Here is a 14,733-nt window from a genome sequence, read left to right on the forward strand (position 1 = left end):
CAGGCCGTCAGGCCCCCTTCCTGCAAGGGTGGGAGGGTTAGAGACCGTGGGCAAAGTGTACAGGTCTAGGAAGAGTTCTAAGTGCTCCAGAACACGTTGCTCTTTCCCTGTGGTCCCTTGGCTCCTCTGCACAGGCTCCATGTATGTGGTCATACAAAAAGCCTGAATGAATTGACTAAGTCAAGCAACAATACTTTGTGTGCTTGTGTCGGGATCCTGTCATCTCTGAATGTTTAATTTTGAAAGAAACCAGCTCCTTGATCAGGAGATCCTTTTGGAGAAGATGCTGAACCAGAGGAGGCTGGCGGTCTGTTGCTACGGTCTTACTTGTGAGAACACAAAGACTCTTCCTTGTATTTATGTAATTCACCTGTAAATGTCAGCAGTTTTAACTGTTATGAGCAACAGACACACTTGGAGAGACTGGAGATCCTACACTGAAGTCAGAAACTGCTGCAGGCTTATGGGATGAGATCTGATGTCCTAACCTGGCATTCAAGGTGCTGCTGCTCAGCTGGCCCCAGCCCACCTCTCCAGGGTTTATCCTAATCCTCATTAACCAAATGATTTGCTAGACATTCCACACACGATATTTCCTTACACAGTTCTCTTGCCAGCCAAGTGCAATGGCTTTTGCTCCTCTGTGGGATACCAGCTCTTCTTCATCCCCACTTCTCTTTTCTCTAGAGTCCAGCTCAGGTCCTCTTTATGAAACACTCCCCAGATATTCCAGTCCCTGGGGGTACTTGTATAAGGGGTGTATTGTATAAGGGGTATTGCCCTTATACAAAAAACAAAATAGTATTTGCTCTTTTAAGAATATTTTTTTTATTTCCTCTGGTAAGACCTAACCCCTGCATGTAGTAGATGAGAACTAGATGTTTACAAGAGTGTTAAATTTGTCTTGAGTTCAAAATACCTTCTGTATTTAAACAGGGAAATGGGCAGAATAAACACGTGAAAATGGGGATTTGGTGGCCATGGATCTCCACCTCCTACCTTGCCTGAAGTGCTTGCACCTGTAGGGTCTTATGGAGGCCCATCCGCAGTGCTGTAGGACAGAGGCAGAACTTGCTCAAAGTGCAGAACTGAAGCCTGAAAACGGAAAGTAATTCTGCATCTCGGAAGGGGCTGTGTGGTCCATCCCTTTCCTGGCTCAGATCCAGTATTGATTCTTGGAAAACATGCACTGGGTGAACATAGCAGTGGGTGCCGAGCTTCTTAGACCTTCTTCTTGGTTGGGTTTTGGTCTCACCGCCACCTTGGGCCGCTGTAATTGTGTCAGTATTATTTGCTGCTTGCCCTCCCAGTGCTGCCCTGAGACTGTGGGGAGCAGTGATGGGACAGCTGGGGAAAGGCTGCACAGTACACTCTGTCTCTGGCTTGGGGCAAGGGAGCAGTAGGGGATTTTGTGTGTTTGTGCCACTGGATCTGTGCTTTTGCCCCAATTTCAAATTAGATTTTATTTCTCCTCCTCTATTACAGCAGGATTTGAGCAGTGGATTCTGTGTGGGACAGCCTAAGATACCTTGGTTCTTTTACGAAAAGTGATAGATCAAGACTGTCATTTGCTACTATGTTTTAAAGTTGCATTTATGTAGGAGGCATTGCAAATGAGTTTTTTTTTTTTTTTAAAGATTTATTTATTTATTTTATTTATTAGAGAGAGAGAGCATGAGATGGGGGAAGGGCAGAGGGAGAAGCAGACTCCCCGCCGAGCAGGGAGCCCGATGCGGGACTCGATCCCGGGACTCCAGGATCATGACCTGAGCCGAAGGCAGTCGCTTAACCAACTGAGCCACCCAGGCGCCCCGCAAATGAGTTTTGATGGGAAAACATGTTCACTTGAGGGCTGGATCCCCGTTAGTGACTTCATTTTGTTTAGTGCTTAGAAAATTTGCTGCTAATCTCTTGTAAAAGTTTCATTGCGGGTGGGAGTTTGGATCATTTACTCCTGTCCCTTCATTTTACAGAAGGTGGGCAGTCTAGGTGAGTAGGTCTAGGACTGGACTCTCTTCTTTTTTTTTTTTTTTGTAAAAGATTTTATTTATTAATTTGACAGAGGAGAGAGAGCACAAGCAGGGGGAATGGCAGAGGGAGAGGGAGAAGCAGGCTCCCCGCTGAGCAGGGAGCCCGATGCGGGACTCGATCCCAGGACCCTGGGATCATGACCTGAGCCGAAGGCAGACGCTTAACTGACTGAGCCACCCAAGCGCCCCCAACTGGTCTCTTTTCAAGTCTAAAATTTGATGTCTGTGAGTAAGAGCAGCCTGAAGTACATAAAACTCTGGGTGTGTTAGGATTGAATGAACGCTTATGAACGACTTATTCTGTAATTGAAAAGTCAGGTAATGACAAGTGTTGGTGAGGATGTGGAGAAATCAGAGCCTTCATACACAGAGAATGGTATGAATGTAAAATGATGCAGTTAGAGAGGAGTCCGGCAGTTTGTATATTTGTGCCAATGGATCTGTGCTTTTACCAGGATTTGGAAAAGAGTCTGGCAGTTCTTTAAATGGTTAAACATAGAGTTACCATATGACCCACAAATCCCACTCCTAGTTATCTACCCAAGAGAAATGAAAACATGTCCACATAAAAACCTGTATGTGAATGTTTATATACAGTGTTACTTATAATAGCCAAGGGGGGAAACAGCTGTCTTATCAGTTGATAATGGATGAATAAAGTGTATGTGCATATGATGAAATATTATTTAGCAATAAAAAAGAATGAAGTACTGGTACATCCACAACATGGATGAACCTGGAAAACATGTGAAGGAAGCCAGACACAAAAGATCACATATTATATGATTCCATTTATATGAAATACCCAGAATAGGCAAATCTATAGAGATAGGAAGTAGATTAGTGGTTGCTTAGGGCTTGAAGGTGGATGAGCACATAGGGGAATGATAGATAAGGTTATGGGGTTTCTTTATGAGGTGATGAGTATGTTTAAAATTGTAGTGATAATTGCACATGTTTGTGAATATACTAAAAACCACTGAATTGTGCACATTAGATAGGTGAATTGTATGATTATAACTCAAAGCTGCTATTAAAAACAACTTACTGGGGCGCCTGGGTGGCTCAGTCGTTAAGCGTCTGCCTTCAGCTCAGGTCATGATCCCAGGGTCCTGGGATTGAGCCCCGCATCGGGCTCCCTGCCCCGCGGGAAGCCTGCTTCTCCCTCTCCCACTCCCCCTGCTTGTGTTCCCTCTCTCGCTGTGTCTCTCTCTGTCAAATAAATAAAATCTTAAAAAATAAATAAAAAATAAAAACAACTTATATAAGTAATTATATTCTCTAGTTTAAAAAAAGATAATATATGAGTAACAAGAAGAAATAAAAAAAGGATCATCCTTAACGTCCCTGTGTTTTAGTGTATAACCAGACTTTTTTCCCTGTCTTTAATTTTTACAAAAATGAGGTAATGCTATATATCCTGACTTGTACCTTTTTACAGTCAGCAGTATATTATATAAACATCCGTGTTGGTAAACGATGTGTTTACATCACGGGCTAGCTGGTGACAAATTTAGGGAAGCAGAGTGTAAGGGCATTGCATAGAGATAGGGACTAGGGTGATCTAGCAAGCACAGGCCTTATCTAAAGGGTCACTGTTGCTCAGTTCCAGCCAGTTGTGTTACCACATCTTGATTTTTTTTTTTTTTAAGATGTTATTTATTTATTTGAGAGAGAGTGAGTGAGGGAGAGAGGGAGAGCACAAGTTGGAGGGGAGGGGCAGAGGGAGAGGAGAAGCAGACTCCCTGCTGAGCAGGAAGCCCAACTCAGGGCTGGGGCTCCAGGCTCAGGATCCTGACCTGAACTGAAGGAAGCCGCTTAACTGACTGAGCCACCCAGGCACCACTTGTGATTTTTTTTTTTTTTTAAAGAAAACAAGAAATCTGAATTTTTATGTGAAATTTCCTGATTTTTTAATTTGGCAATGAATTAAGAAAATTTGAGCCACTTCGCTGGTGAATTCTTTGCCGACCAGAAATCGCAAAAAATTTGAATTGCCTGTTGTGTCCATTCCCAGCTGAAGTGGAACAAGGTGACACTCTGCCTTCTTGTTTTAGCTCTAATTCTGTAAACAAGTGTCCTTTTCATGGTCTGTTTCGTGCCATGGTTTTTCACATTTTTGTGTTTTTTTGTTGGGAATTTTGCTGTTTAAAATGTCTCTCAAGTGTAGTTCTTTTTTTTTTTTTTGAAGATTTTATTTATTTATTTGAGAGAGAGAATGAGAGAGAGAGCACATGAGAGGGGGGAGGGTCAGAGGGAGAAGCAGACTCCCTGCCAAGCAAGGAGTCTGATGCGGGACTCGATCCAGGGACTCCAGGATCATGACCTGAGCCGAAGGCAGTCGCTTAACCAACTGAGCCACCCAGGCGCCCTCTCAAGTGTAGTTCTGAAGCGCCGTTAATCTTCCTAAGCATGAGAAGGTTGTGATGCCCCTTATGGAAAAAATACGTGTATTAGATAAGTTTTGTTCAGACATGAATTATAGTACTGTTGGCTGAGAGTGCAGTGTTAATGTGTCAACAATATCCAGTAGTCCCCCTTATCTACAGGGGATCCTTTCCAGGACCTCCAGTAGATGCCTGAAACTGGGGATGTTACTGAACCCTACATGTACTATGTTTTTTCTTATACATACATACCTATAATAAAGTTTAATTTATAAATCAGGCACAGAAAGAGACAACAATAACTAATAAAGTATTAGGACAATTATAACAATATACTGTAATAAAAGTTACATGAATATTGTCTCACAATATCGTATTGTACTCACCCTTGTGATGATATGAGATGATAAAATGCCTACATGATGAGATGCAGTGAGGTGAATGACGTAGGCACTGTGACGTAGCGTTAGGCTACTACTGACCTTCTGACCATACCTTAGGAGGAGACCATCTGCTTCTGGATTGTGGTTGATGCTGGGTAACTGAAACTGTGCAAATCAAAACCATGGATAAGGGGAGACTACTGTATATTAAAAGTGTCTTTAAACAGAAACATACATACAAGGTTATATATTCTATGTATGTAGCTCTGGAGGGTTATGAATTGATTGGTTGACAAAAATGTGACCAGAGGCTCACAGAAACCTAACCTGGTATTTCCCCTAGGAGTAGTGGCTTGGTATTTATTTGCTAACTTGGTGTTAGCCAAGACTTTATAGAACTACTGAGAATAATGAGAAGTCTTTTGTGTCTGGCTTCTTCTGCTTAGTATGATGTTTTTGAGGTTCATCCATTTTGTTGTGTTCCTTTTTATTCCTGAATAGTTTTCTATTTTATGGCTATACCATTTGCTGATGGGCATATGGGTTGTTTCCAGTTTGGGACTGTTATGAATAGAGATGCAATAGATGTTCTTGTAAAAGTCTGTGTGTACATACCTTCATTTCTCTTCAGTATACATCTGAGAGTAGAATGGCTCCGACTCCCAGACTACATCAGAGGGACACTGTTTCAGGAAAAGTTAAAGAGCAGTCCTATGGGCCCTGGGCCCAGTTTTGTTGTTATTCATCCCTCATAGTTCTCAGCTCCAGGCTTCATTTTCTGCTTTTACCAGATTTTCATATCTACCTATACTGGGTCAAGAACTAATGATACTCCATTGAGGTGTCAAGTTGAAGTAACCAGGAACTATTTATTTCAAGTGGACACAAGCTTCTAGATGGAGGGGGGTCTGTTTGCTTTAGAACTTACATCAGTGCTTTGTCATGCTTCTAGATTTCTTTCTTTTTGGGGGGGGTGGGGGGGAGTGTGTGCATGTGCAAATGTGGGTAGGGGGAGAGAGGGAGAGAGAGAGAGAGAATCTTAAGCAGACTCCATGCCCCGTGAGGAGCCCAGCGCGGGGCTGGATTTCATGACCCTGAGATCATGACCTGAGCCAAAATCAAGAGTCGGACGCTTAACCAACTGAGCCACCCAAGCTCCCCTGGATTTCTGTTAATTGATGCAGGCCAGGAGGTTTCTTGGTCATTCACAGGATTCACAGAATTCATCCTTCATTTCTCTATTGTTCAGGTCCAGTTGCCACACTGGACACTGCTTCTTTAGACTGTGAGTCATGTGGCCTGCATTTTGCTACTTTAAAAAGTTGCATATGAATTTTAATTGTAATTTACAGGTAACTTTTTAAAGTTTGAAGCTTCTTTGTCTGACGATCTCTCATGTGTAGTGTTAGAAAATTGGCATCAACCAGAGGGTCTTAGCTAGGGGTTCTAGATTTTCATTTCTGGAAGCAGCACACAGTGCTTTTGGTGTGGAGTGTTCATCCCTTAAATCCACCCCCCCCCATTAAAAGTCATTTCCATATTTTGCCTATTCATAGCTCTGTTTGGCGTATTGCATTTTGTTTCATCATTGACTTCTTGGGGCAGTGGTCAGTGACTAGTTTCTTGTCCTCTTTTAAAGCTTCCCAAATCTCTTAAAGAATTAAATTGATTCTAATGGAGCTGCTAAAATGATATGTTCTGGATGGAAGGTAAGGTGGGGATTTAAGATGAATGAAACTTTCATGTGGGAGTTAGTTGAAGTGAGAAAATTAACTCTTAAAATACTGCTTCTTTAGAGGGCATTTTATTAAAAATATTAAGTATCTTTATTTATTAAAGATTTTTATTTATGAGAGCGAGAGAAAGCAAGCTCAAGAGCACGAGCCTGGGGGAGGGGCAGCGGGAGAGGGAGAAGCAGACTCCCCGCTGAGCAGGGAGCCCCAGGACCCTGAGCTCATGACCTGAGCTGAAGGCATACGCTTAACTGACTGAGCCACTTAGGTGCCCCAGTGTCTATATTTATAGTTTACTGTATTTCTTATAGTTTGTTGGGAGAGAGAACCAATATGTAATATTCCTCTCACTTGATTGGAATCTTTATTTCCTGGTGTGCCTGTTTTTCTTTTGAATAACTAAGTGGATGAGAAAAAATTTCTTTTTTAACAGCTCTATGAGACAAGCAGTAGTGCATTCATTTTACGGTGGAGGAAACTGAGAATAAGATGTTTAGGCCACAGAGCCAGGGAGTCTCAGTGTTCGGACAATGCCCATGTGTCGTCAAGGCTCTGCCTTCCAGTGTTAATTTAAGCACAGATGTTATTTTCCCTCAGATGATTAGTTTGCCCTATTAATTTCTTCCTTTCAAAGTAACTTATTGAAATACATATAAATAAAATATATACACATATAAATACATATACTTGTAAATACATATAAAATACATATAAAGTGGACAGAATTTGATTTTTATACATGTATACATTTGTCTAACAACCACCCAGATAAAAAATAAGAACATTTAAATAATTTGGCTTTTTATAAAATAGACCTATTTTTTTAGAGCAGTTTTAAGTTTATAGCAAAATTAAATGTCAAGTATAGAGAGTTCCCATGTACCACCTGACCCCCTGTCCTCAGTAGCCACTTCCATTATCAACATCCCACAGCAGAGCGGTACATTTGTTAGTCAGTGAACCTACATTGACACATCATTATCACCCAAAGTCCATAGTTTATATTAGGGTTCACTCTTGATGTTGTACCTTCCATAGAATGTATTTGTTTTGACAAATGTATAATGGCATGTATCCACCATTATAGTATCATACAGAATAGTTTTGCTGTCCTAAAATCCAGTGTGTGCCTTTTCATCCTTCCCTCTCTCTGAACCCCTGGCAACCACTAGTATTTTTACTGTTTTCATAGTTTTGCCTTTTCTAGAATGTCCCCTAGTTGGAATCATACAGTATGTAGCCTTTTTAGATTGGCTTCTTTCACTTAGTAATATGCATTTAAGGTTTCTCCATGTCTGTAGGGCTTGATAGCTCATTTCTTTTTAGTGCTGAATAATATTCTATTGTGTGAATGGACCACAGTTTATTTATCCACTCACCTTTTGTTTTATTTATTTATTATTTATTTTTGAGAGAGCACGCACGTGTGGGGGTGGGTGGGGTAGGGGAGGGGGAGAGGGAGAGGGAATTAAAAAAAAATTTTTTTTTTAAAGATTTTATTTATTTATTTGACAGAGAGAGACACAGCGAGAGAGGGAACACAAGCAGGCGGAGTGGGGGAGGGAGAATCAGGCTTCCCGTGGAGCTGGGAGCCCAATGCGGGGCCAGATCCCAGGACCCTGGGATCATGACCTGAGCCAAAGGCAGACGCCTAACGACTGAGCCACCCAGGCGCCCCTTAAATTTTTTTTTAAGATTTTTCTTTTTTTTTTTTAAATGTTTATTATTTATTTGAGAGAACGAGTGAAAGAGAGAGAGCACAAGCTGGAGGAGGGGCAGAGGGAGAGGGGGAAACAGGCTCCCCACTGAGCAGAGAGCCCGATGTGGGGCTCAGTCTCAGGATCCCGGGATCACGACCTGAGCTGAAGGCAGCTGTTTGACTGAGCCACCCAGGCGCTCCTAAGATTTTTATTTCTTTATTTGAGAGAGAGAGAGAGAGAGACAGAGCATGAGCCAGGGGGGAGGAGGCAGAGGGAGAGGGAGAAGCAGAGTCCCCACCGAGCAGGGAGCCCGACGTGGGGCTCGATCTTAGGACCCCAAGATCATGACCTTAGCTGAAGGCGGACGCTTAACCAACTGAGCCACACAGGTGCCCCAGGGAGGGAGAGAATCTTAAGCAGGCTCCAGGCCCAGCAGTGGAGCCCATTGCAGGCTCCATCTCAAGACCCTGAGATCATGACCTGATGCTTAACTGACTGAACCGCCCAGGCACCCCTATCCATTCACCTTTTGAAGGATATCTTGCTTACTTCCAAGTTTTGGCAATTATGAATAAAGCCTCTATAAACCTCCATATAGTGATTTTTTTATATATACAAAATAGATCTTGATGCTTGGGGTTTTTCTAGAATGAACAGCTTTTTTTAAAAGAAGAACTAACATGGCATTTCATATTTGTCATGAATTTAGACAGATGTTTAGATTCAGAACGAATTATAAAGTAGACTAGATACAGCTTTTTCATTTTTCTCCTTTAGCTTTCATCTGCTTAGTTTCTTTATGCTTTAGTTTCCTCATCTTTTAAATGTAGACAACTTTTCCTTTCCTTTTAAGCAGCTTTGCACCCTGGCATGATACCTGGGAAACTGGGCTGTGAGTAGGTACTCATTTTACCTGGGGAAATGTAATCTGTGCTGTGGAGCAAGCCTTATTGTTGTACTGTGGCCCTTTTGAAATACTGGCTCTTGGGGGCTGCTGAAGGTCTACATCTTGGAGTTGTGTGTAAAACTTCTTTATGGTAAAAATCCTTATCAAGACTCTGAGGGTGAATGAGAAAACACCTGTAAAGCATCAAGAGTTACTTTTAGGTAAAAGCACTTAGGGGAGATAAAAACAAATCCAATTTTCCTTTAAGGATTTTATCTTTTCAAGAATAGGACTGTTGTTAGGGTCATTCCCATTGAACAGAGCAGGTCAGATTTCTAGTCTTCATGCAACCTGAGATTAAGATATAAATAATCCTTCATAGGAAAAAGTTCAGATAATTCATTCTGCAGTTCTTCATTTGACTAATAAGTCATGAGAGCCAGGCAGGGGACTTTGTTTCTCCTCTCTCCTCATCTCGGAGCCCTTTGGTAGCCATGGCCTTTGCTCCCTACAGCCTGTCTGGTTGCTGTGTCTGCTGAAGACTGTGTGAATGGCTCTGGTACACTGATTGCCTTGCTTTGCTGCTGTACTTTCTTCCCATGTCAGCTATTTCGTGTGTGTGTGTGTGTGTGTTACTCAGTTTTTCTTTTCCAAAAAATTGAAATTTTGTCTAAACCAGTATAGTCAGTGAGACCATATGGAGGCCTTGTATCTGAACTATAACGTTGTTTTGGTAGTTGAAGTGATGTGAACAGGTTTGTTCCCTTGCCAGGGTAGAGAATGGGAGAGAGTGGGAGACCAACTCTTGTGATTTGGCTTAAAGTTAGATTTATAATGCAAATAACTGCTATAGGATTTAGATGTTGTGTTTTTCAGTTTTACTTATTTTTATTTTAATTTTATTTTTTTAGTGGGGAGGAGGGGCAGAGGGAGAGGGAGAGAATCTTAAGCAGGCACCACACCCAGTGCAGAGCCTGATGCGGGGCTTGATCTTACAACCCTGAGGTCATGACCTGCGCTGAAATCAAGAGTTGTATGCTTAACCGACTGAGCCACCTAGGCGCCCCAATTTTTTCTCTTATTTATTGACTATGGAAACATTATCAAATGCTGTTCTCAGAAAAGTTTCTCCTGACCATGGATATTGACACTGGTTGTTAGCACCTAGAGTGTTTCTGGGGAATTTGAAACCCTCCATGATTATATTCCCACACTTGAAAATATTGTGAAGGTTTCTAGGATACCATTCTTTCCTCAGGTGGGATAGCTATAGAATCTTAGACATTTTTTAGAGTGTGGGGAGGATGCCCTCCATCCTCACTTTCCGTTTACTGAGGACAGGAACTGTGTTAGTCTTAGTACGATATTTGTTCTACAGGGTCTCAACATATATACTTGATTATATACTTTAAAAAGTTTTTTTTGCAGATTTTATATTAATGGTCCCTGATTGATTTGGAGACTTTATAGTTGCTCTTTGGTCACAAACTTGATTTAGTGGAGAGTATTTTGAAACTTATTTATAAAGATTCTGCTCGGGACACCTGGTGGCTCAGTTGGTTAAGCACCTGCCTCCAGCTTGGGTCATGATCCTGGAGTCCTGGGATTGAGTCCCGCATTGGGCTCCCTGCTCGGCGGGGAGTCTGCCTCTCCCTCTTACTCTTCTCTTCTCTCTCTCTCTCAAATGAATAAGATCTTAAAAAAATAAAAATAAAAGATTCTGCTCAGCTGGAGGATGTTGAATGGGTCAGGGCCGAGTAGCCCACTAGATACTTCAGGCAAGCACAAGATGTACATAGGCTGTTTTGGTTTTATATTCTGCGTGAAAATTAAAGTGATTTGTTTAGCATAAAACATAGAATAAATGCTAAGAAGTTTCTACTGTGTTTGGGAAGATGTATTCTAAAATATGTGGTTGTATTAACTATTTCATGAGTGTCTCCAAAGAAAGGTAACTTTGGCCTCAGGGAGCCAAATATTAAGCTTGAGTAACTTCCCAATGAAGAGTGTACCAGGAAGGGCTGCTTGGACCCTTAAGCATGATAACTTGGCTATTTACAGTGTTGTATTAGTTTTTATCAGTAGAATTGTGAATAAAGCAGAGCTGTATGAATTTTATATAGATAATAAAATTTCTCACTTTCAGTCTATGCCACTTAGCCTTTTCAACTCGTTGAAACAACTGTCAGTGTCCATTTAGGAGACAAAAACCACATAGGAATTTGAACAGGTAAAGTTTAAATATTTATTTGAGAGAGGGAGACAGGGAGAGAGAGAGAGCACGCGGGCGCTTGCACAAGCAGGGGGAGGGGCAGAGGGAGAGGGCAAGCAGACTCCCTGCTGAGGGTGGAGCGATTTCAGGACCCTGTGATCGTGACCTGAGCCAAAACCGAGTTGGACGCTTTAACAACTGAGCCACCCAGGCGCCTCGGAACAGGTAAAGTTTAATATAAAGAATTGTTGACTTCTTGTCCCCTGCCCCTTAACGCTCCTTGGTGTCTCTGCTAGCAGCTGCCTCTGTTGCTCTGGGATCTTCACTGGTCGTGGGAGTCCTGGGAAGGACGTGGGCACACAGAAAATGGAGAAATGGAAGAAGGAGTGATGCCTCACTATGGAAAGTCCGAGGTCTGTCCTTGCAAAACAAAACCACAAGAAACCGGATCAAAGCAGACAGGCCCAACATGGCTGACAGAGTAGGCCAGAGTTCACCAATTATTCCTTCATTGTACTCCATGACCATGCTAAAAGCTTTTCCCTAAGAGTGCCATGACAGGAAACCTCTGACCATAAGGAAGAAAATGTGTGACCCACATTCCTGGAAGAGACCACCCAGCTTTCAAGGAAATGCCTGCCAAAGTAATGAATGTTCCACCACCTTGTTAACAAGTGTCAATAAAAGAAACCAAAAAAAAAAAGAATTGTTAACTGTAACGGGATTGGAGTAATGAAAGATTGGCTAGTAAAAAGTAGAGTGAGCTCTGAGTAATATAGGATTAGCATATATAGGAACAGCCATTACCCCTAGGGCTGATACAGGACACTCGAGGAAGACACCCTCCCAGGGCCAAGATCCATATTTTGGAGAAGGCAGTGGTGGTGCCTAGATGGATGGCAGAGAAAGTCATTGTGGTGCCACACTGGCAGAACATGCTGGAAGTCTACCTGCTAGAACTGGCTGGAAATCTACCTTCTAGGATGTTGGAGAAAGCCATTTATGGAGAGGAGTCTTGCTGGAAGCACTCTGCCACAAAACTACTTGGGTGAGGTGTCAGAGGAAGCTGCTGGCCACTGTGTACTGCTGACCATGATGCATTGTGGGAGTCAGGCACCCACCAGTGGCTAGGCACTGAGGGGAGGTGACTGGGTGTTGTCAGGGGCCTGGTGAGAGGAGCATACTAGAACCAGGTGGAGAAGCCTTTTCTTTTTTCTTTTCTTCTTTCTTTCTTTCTTTTTTTTTTTTTTGAAAATTTTATTTATTTTGAGAGCGAGCACGTGAGTGACAGGTGGGGTAGAGGCAGAGGGAGAGAGAATTTCAAGCAGATTCCATGCTGAGCATGGAGCCCGACTCTGGGCTCGATTCCACAACGGCGAGATCATGACCTGAGCCGAAATCAATCAAGAGTCCGAAGCTTAACCGACTGAGCCTTCTAGGTGCCCTGAAGCCTTTTCTTTTTAGCAAAATCTCTTCAAGTGTCTTCTGACAAAGCTTAATATCAGCTGGCAAAGGAAAAATATTTAATGGATCCAGCTCCATTTTTAGAGCAGGCAATGAGGTTGGGGTTAGAGCCAAGAGATAATACATTGATAACTGGTAAGCTGCTATTTGTCAGAGTTATACAAATTAGTTGTTAATTTTATTTTTTTTAAGATTTTATTTATTCATTTGTGAGAGAGAGAGAACAAGCAGTGGAGATGGGCAGAGAGAGAGAGAGAGAGAGAAAAGCAGACTCCCCGCTGAGCAGGAAGCCTAATGCTGGGTTCGATCCCAGGACCAGGAGATCACAACCTGAGCTGAAGGCAGACGCTTAACCAACTAAGCCACCCAGGTACCCCAATAATTTTTTAAAGAATTTATTTATTTACCAGAGAGAGAGAGAGAGTGTGAGCGAGCATGTACAAGCGGGGGGAGCTGCAGGCAGAGAGAAAAAGCAGGCTCCTCGCTGAACAAGGAGCATGATGCGGGACTCGATCCCAGGACCCTGGGATAATGACCTGAGTGGAAGGCAGATGCTTAACCGACTGAGCCATCCAGGCGTCCCTAAGTTGTTAATAATTAAATAAGTATTTTCTCAACAGAACACTCTTGTTGCTACCACCTATGTTTTAAATTTGTTTTAATATAGGGATTAAAATGCTGCTCTGTTCTAGCCAGAGACAACTTCTGCTCTGAATTTTTTCATCATAGATTAGTTGGCCAGTTTTAAAATTTCATATAAATGGAATAATACTGGGGTACCTGGGTGGCTCAGTCAGTTAAATGTCTAACTGTTGGTCTCACCTCAGGTCTTGATCTCAAGGTTGTGAGTTCAAGCCCCTGCATTGGAGTCCATGCTGGGTGTGGAGCCTACTTAAAAAAAAAAAAAAAAGGAATAATACTATATGGAATAATACTCTTGTGTACTAAATAATACTAAAGGGTATAATACTCTTGTGTACAGCTTCTTTCACACATTTTAATGTTTTGGGAATTTATTCATGCTGTTGTTTGTATCACTAGTTCATTCCTTTTGGTTGCTGTGTACTATTTCATTGCATGAACATTGCAGTTTATCTGTTCTGTTGATGGACTTCTGGGCAGTTTCCAGTGTTTGACTTATGAGTAAAGCTTTTTCTTTTTTCTTTCTTTTTTTTTTTTTTAGGATTTTATTTATTTATTTGACAGAGAGAGCACACAAGCAGGGGGAGAGGCAGAGGGAGAGGGAGAAGCAGGCTCCCTGCTGAGCAGGGAGCCCGATGCAGGACTCGATCCCAGGACCCTGGGTTCATAACCTGAGCTGAAGGCAGATGTTTAACTGACTGAGCCACCCAAGCGCCCCTATGAGTAAAGCTTCTATGAAGATTTTGTACAGGTGTTCCTGGGGGACATATACATTCATTTCTCTTGGGGAATAGGGAGGTAGAAGGGAATAGAATTGCTGGATCATAGGGTAGATATATGTCTAGTTTTATAAGAAACTTTTAATACCTTTTCAAAATGGTTGTATCATTTTATTGTCTTACCAATAATGTATGAGAGTTGTGGTTGTTCCATATCCCCAGCAACATGTAGTGTGTTGTTAGTGTTTTTAATTTTAGCCATATTCCTGAAAGTATAGTGATACCTCATTGTGGTGTTAATTTGCATTTACCTGATTACTAGTGATTTTGAGCACTTTTTCCTGTACTTAATGGTCATTTGTATAGCTTCCTTTGTGAAGTACTTGTTCAAATCCTTTGCCCATTTAAAAAAAATGGAGCTGTTAATTTTTTTTAAAGTGAATTTTAGGAGATCTTTATATAGAATACCAGTCAGGTACATGTTTTGTGAATATTTTCTTTCAGTCTGGGGTGGCTTGCCTATTTATTTTCTCACAGATACATTTTAAAGGTAAGAAGTTTTCAGTTTTGTTGAAGT

General features: G+C 41.9%; 1 protein-coding gene across 1 annotated transcript in view; it reads left to right on the forward strand.

Moving 5' to 3' along the window:
* Window positions 1-14,733, forward strand: part of IP6K1 (inositol hexakisphosphate kinase 1) — a 56,656-nt gene that overhangs the window by 1,008 nt on the left and 40,915 nt on the right. The window lies entirely within an intron of this gene.

The sequence above is a fragment of the Neomonachus schauinslandi genome, chromosome 1, assembly GCF_002201575.2.
Source record: "Neomonachus schauinslandi chromosome 1, ASM220157v2, whole genome shotgun sequence".
NCBI lineage: Eukaryota > Metazoa > Chordata > Mammalia > Carnivora > Phocidae > Neomonachus > Neomonachus schauinslandi.